The following is a 6,000-nucleotide window of genomic DNA, read 5'->3' on the forward strand; positions in this document are numbered from 1 at the left end:
TAAGTGATATAGATATGTCAACTATTGGGTCCACTAATCAACAAGCTTTTATTAAGCACACTACTACTGAAGCTGTAGAGACAAAAATTAAAACAATATTTGGTCTCATACAGCTCACATTCAAGAAAAATTGTACATGTATAAATATGTACAAAATGAATAAAAGATAATTTTTAGGGGGAGGGAGACATTAGTAGCTATGAGTATGGGTGTTGGGAAGGTGCAGATCTGAAAGGCTTCACATAGGAAGTGGCATTTAAATTGAGTTTTGAAGTAAAGTAGGGATTATAAGAGGTGGAAATGACAAGGGAGTATATCCTAGGTGTGGGATACATTGTACAAAGGTATGAAACGAGATACAGTATTATATATTAGTAACAGCAGAAGTCCAGCTTGGCAAAACTGCAAAGTGTGTGAAGGGAAGTAATGTATCATAAGACTACAAAGGTAAGCATTAACTAAATTATTTACAAAGTTTGTATTAGATCCTAGAGGTAATAAGAAACAACTAGAATCATTTGAGTAAGAGAGCAACACAGTTATATTACTTTAACAGCCAGGGGATGAGGGAATGGACAGGGGAGATATTTGAGACAAATACAAACATAGCAGAATTATTTTCATTGTGGAATTACATTCATTATTAGTTTTGAGAAAGAGTATTCAAAGACCCAAAATAAGAGGCCACCTGAAGAAAGAGTGCATAAGTTCTGAAGTAGAAAAGGTGTCTCCATTCACCAGAATAGCAGTCAGTGCTCAAGTAAATTTTCCTTTTTTCTATGTACATATAGTCAAGTCTCTGGAATACTGTCAAACTCAAGAGTCGTAATGAAAAGTTTCCAGGTATACAAAGGCTGTAGCTATTGTCATATGGAAGTTCTTGAGTGATATCAATGAGTTCTTATGGAAAGCAGACTGCAGGTAAAAGTCACGTGAAGATGGTCACATAATTCTACGACCTAGATGACATACAGCAGAAGAAACACTAAGAAAATGGATTAAAACTGTTATCTTCTGTTATATCTCAAATATCAAGTAGGTTTTCCTTTTAAACACAAATTACGAAAGATTTCTGAGTCTCCAAACTATTGCAGCATATCAGCATATTTAGTAGTATAGCAGAGAAAAATTGCTGCAACTACTTATGTGGTCATTCAACCTATGTAATACCTTTTGTAGACTCAAAGAACTCTATCAAACTAAGATAAACTACATAAAATATACTTGATTTTCTAATTGAATCAGCAGGAGAAAGCTAGTTTTCTAAGAAACTGAATCCTGGCCTTTTAGAAAGATTTTGAAGTCAGTCACATTTATTAAGCACCTTTGATGTGCCAAGCATTGTGATAACTGCTGGTGATACAAAGAAAGGTAAAAGGCAATCCCTCTCTGCTCTCAAGGAGCTCACAGTCTAATGGGAAAGACAACACACAAAAGAATATGTACAAACAAGATATATACAGGATAAACTGAAAATAATCAACAAATAGAAAGCACTATAGAAGGTGGGATTTTAGCTGGGACTTAAAAGAAGACAGGAAGTCAGCAGACAGAGATGAAGAGTGAGTGCATTCCAGGTATGGGAGGCAGCCAAGTGAAAATGTATACAGTAAAGAGGCACAGTGTCATGTTTGAGGAACAGCAAGGAGGCCAACATAACTAGATCACAGAGTACATGGTGAGCTGTGGTATACCCTACAGTATACCCATACACAAGAAGTATGGAAAAGTAGGGGGCAGGTTATGAATGGCTTTGAATGCCAGAGGATTTTATGTTTGATCCTAGAAATGATAGAGAGCCACTGAAGTTTATTTAGTAGAAGGAAGACATGGTTAGATCTGCCCACTAGGAAAATCACTTTGATAGTGGAGGATGGACTAGAATGGAGAGAGACTTGTGTCAGGGAGACCAACAAGCATGCTATTGCAATAGTCCAGGCAATGAAGTGATGGAGGTGATAAAGGTCTGCAACAGGGTAGTAACAGTGTCAGAGGAGAGAGGGGGAAATATTCGAGAGATGACACAAAGACAAAATCTTTGGTAACAGACTGGAGATAGGGGGTGACAAAGAAGAGTTGAGGGTAGCATCTATATTGTGGGCCTGAGTGACCGAGAGGATGGTGACACTCTCAACAATAATAGGCAACTTAGGAAGAGAGGAGGGTTTGGGGGAAAAGAGAATGAGTTTAGTTTGGGGCATTTTGAGTTTAAGACATCTACTGGACATCTAGCTCATGGGCAGTTGGAGATGTCAGACTGGAGATCACCAGACAGTTTAGGGCTGGGTAAGAAGATCTGACATTCATCAGCATAGACATGATAACAGAATCCATGGGAGCTGATATAGCACAGAGGGGAAAGAGAAGAGCATTAAGGAGAAGAAGGAGACTGACAGTATCAAAGACAATTAGATCTGGCAATTAGGAGACTGTTGTTATCTTGGGAGAGGAGAGAGTAGTTTTGGATGACTGATGAGTTTAAAAGCCACACTGAAAAGAATTAAGAAGAGAGCAAGGGAAGTGGAGGCTCCCAATCCATTTCCCCCGGCAACAAGGGCAGTAAGAGAGGATTAGCCACAGTTTCTCCTCCTTAATCTTTTGTTGATGCTGACTTGAACTTTGTTTCCTTTAAAACAGTGGATATCATACTCTAACTTATCCTATAATTTTGGTCATTGCTTTGTGCCTGCCTTGAGAAGGCTTTATGCAACAACCCCAATTCCCAGACAATATAGTTCCAGTTTGGAAAACTTTGTTCTAGGGAGAGCTATAACAATAAGAAGGATTGTGGAGAAGCTTTAAGGTAAGAACTAGATCTAAGTGTTCAGAGATTGGGCATCTAGCTTTGGTTTCCTAAATTTATGTCAATATCTTCCATTATGGCCCAAGTATTACTGTTAGCATGGCTTCCCAAAGATATCACTATATTAAAAACTAGTATTTGTCTCTTTGCTCTAGGAAAATCTTTCTTGAAGAAGGCTGAGGTTGGAAATATGTTCTTAAATTTTTGGCTGTCATAACAAGGAGACACTTGGAAACACAAGGAAAATATGAAAAATGAATCTCATCAGATTGGCTTTGAATATGTTCTGGGTTAAATGTAGAGTAGTTCAAGTTGAATATATTTCTAGGACTTAAAAATAAACAAACAAACAAAAAACCAAATATACTCTGGTCTCTATACCAGGGCTTCTTTACCTTTTTTGCATTATGAGCCCTTTTGGTCTTCTAGCAAAGATTATTCTCAGAATAATGTTTTTGAATGCATCAAACAAAATAGATGGGATTACAAGCAAAACTGATTACATTACACTGAAATATAATTATCAAAACATAAAAACAAATAAAAAAACCTAAGTTCATAGACTCTAGACTAAGAATCCCTGCTCCATTCTGTTAAACATTTAAGACAAATAATATGACAAAGTTTCAGAGATCCTTTGCCTTCTCAAGCTGCGGAGTCCACTAAGACTCCTCAGCCTATATACTAAACTTCCAACTATACTCTCTACCACTCTAACTACCATCCTCCTTCAGGCAATTTAACATAGAAACCCTTGTCTACACCCCCTCCCCTAACTCCCCTATCCGAGAAAATTAAAATGTAATAATGTGAAGGTTGGAAAATGTAATTTATTGTAAATATAAGAGAAATATTAATTACACTACAATGTATATACAACACACTCATCTAGGTTCAAAAAATACCATACCCAGCTCAAATGTCCAATTAGGAATTTACAACTACAGAAACTACACCATTTCCTTCACAAAATGATGAGTAATTGGTTTATATTAACACTGAGACTCACAAACCTTGATGTAAATGTTACTACTCACAGCTGAATTATTTAGAATTCAATAAATATTTTTTATTTACAAAGTAATTTCAAATCTTTATTGCTAGCATAGTTAGTACAGTTACTGATGAACAGTTCCCAAAGGAGCAATATTTTAGATAAGATAAAAATCTAGTGAGAGCTTAGAATGACGAATGAAAATAACCATCAAAAATATAATAGAAATAATAACTCTCTGTGTGTAAAGTGACACTACAATGTAATTCAATATTACTACACAAGAATAAACAATTTGTCACTGTGCAAGGAAAAACAATTACAATGACAATGACAATAGAATATAGTTGGTACTGAATTAGCTGGAGAAACATTTCAACAAATGTGAAAAGGGAAAAGAATGCTTCAGGCTGATAGCTTGGGAACCAATTCCACCAACAACTCTTCCTTTAATTCATTCTTTAAGTTACAAGTATAAGTTAGTACTTTTCACTTAAAACCACCAATTCAAGCACAAACATGTACCACAATAAACTCTTTAGGAGAAAGAAAAGGTGTTATACAAATTTAAAAGGCTCCTCTTAAGAGTATGAGATGGAGCATCCATTTTGCCTCAGCTGCAAGGATACATATCAGATAATAACAGCTGATATTTATATAAATGCTTTAAAGTGCTTACTATGTTGTTTCATTTAACCCTCACAACAACCCTGTGAGGTAGGTAGCATTATTACTTCCATTTTTTACAGATGAGGAAACTAAGGTCCACAGAGGTTAAGTGATTTGTCCAATGTCATACAGATCCTAAGTGGCAGAATGAGGATTAGAATAGATACCCTCTTTAGTGATTCTTTCCACCACCCCTCTTCACATCATAGTTTACCTTTTTTTAAAAACAAACCACTAGGTTGCCTACTAATATTTATTATGAGCTTACCTTTCAATGTTACAATATTTTTAATTTTCAAGGTTCTATGGATATTCACATGATGTTTGATCAAATCACTAAGACAACTAAATTAAAGATATTCCATGTTGGACAGAAATCTTTAAGGACAAACTGAAGGTAAAATTTAAAATATGCACATTAATTTTAACACATTTTTAGAGTAAACAAATGGTATAATGGGATGAAGAATATATCAAAGAAATCAATAATAAAGGAAAGATCTCAGTAACATAGTCACAAAGTTATATGTTCTGACAAAGTTATATATGAAAAATAAGATGGTTTTAAAAAATCTCATCTCCACACTGAAAAATTGGGTTTTGGCATTAAATATATCCCCCCAAAGTTAAGTTAACTTACCTTTGGTTTTTTGATCAGCAGCCTGGAAAAAAAAAACCAGAAATTCTTTAGGAATACCATATGTATGATCTATGAAGTTTATAATCAGATTTCTACTATTTCAGTAAGTTTTACCTATCTTTTAATTTACTGTAATTTTAACATTAAAAAAATCTTTTGGATTGTATGTATTTTATTCTAAGTGGGGGGAAAAAATCCAGAATTTTTCCCCTAATCTATATTTTTTAATTGTCTTAAAGATACGTATACTATTGATTTATATAAGTAGTTATCCTATTGAACTATATAAGTGGTTAAGATACAAATAAAAAAAATAACATCTTGTGAATTCATATACCATCAAATTCAAGTATAGGATCATAACTCTAGAGCTGGAGGGACATCAGACATTAATTGGTCCCTTTATTATACAGATGAAAGCACTGAGGCCCAGGGAGGTTAAGTGGAAAGACAGTATGAAGTAGTGAATAGAGACTAGACTTGAAGTCAGAAGACCTGTGTTCAAATACTATATATTCTATGCTTCAGATACTAGTTGAGTAACCCTAGTCAGGGCAGGTAGGTGGCACACTGGAATTAGTTCTGGGCCTGGAGTCAGGAAGACTCATTTTCCTGAGTTCAAACCTGGCCTCAGACATTTACTAGCTGCATGACCCTGGGCAAGTCACTTAACCCTGTTTGCCTCAGTTTCCTCATCTGGAAAATGAGTTGGAGAAGGAAATGGCAAACTACTCCAGCATTTTGCCAAAAACACCCCAAATGTGGTCACAAAGAGTAGGACATGACTAAGTAACAACTCTAGAAAATGTACTTAGCCTCTCTGTGCCTCAATTTCCTTATCTGTAAATTTAGGGAGGCTACTGTCTAAGGTCTAAATCTATGTACTTATCCAAG

At 35.3% G+C, this 6,000-nt stretch overlaps 1 protein-coding gene across 3 annotated transcripts in view; it reads right to left on the bottom strand.

Annotated features, from left to right (window-relative positions):
* TNRC6C (trinucleotide repeat containing adaptor 6C) overlaps positions 1-5,124 on the bottom strand; it is a 186,029-nt gene extending 180,905 nt beyond the window's left edge. For all 3 annotated transcript variants that reach the window (XM_036754793.1, XM_036754792.1, XM_036754791.1), the window contains exon 1: positions 5,107-5,124. The gene's annotated coding sequence lies outside the window, so the exon portion shown is untranslated. The remainder of the gene's footprint in view (positions 1-5,106) is intronic.
* Between the last annotated feature and the right edge of the window lie 876 nt (positions 5,125-6,000).

The sequence above is a fragment of the Trichosurus vulpecula genome, chromosome 4 (genome assembly GCF_011100635.1).
Source record: "Trichosurus vulpecula isolate mTriVul1 chromosome 4, mTriVul1.pri, whole genome shotgun sequence".
Lineage (NCBI taxonomy): Eukaryota > Metazoa > Chordata > Mammalia > Diprotodontia > Phalangeridae > Trichosurus > Trichosurus vulpecula.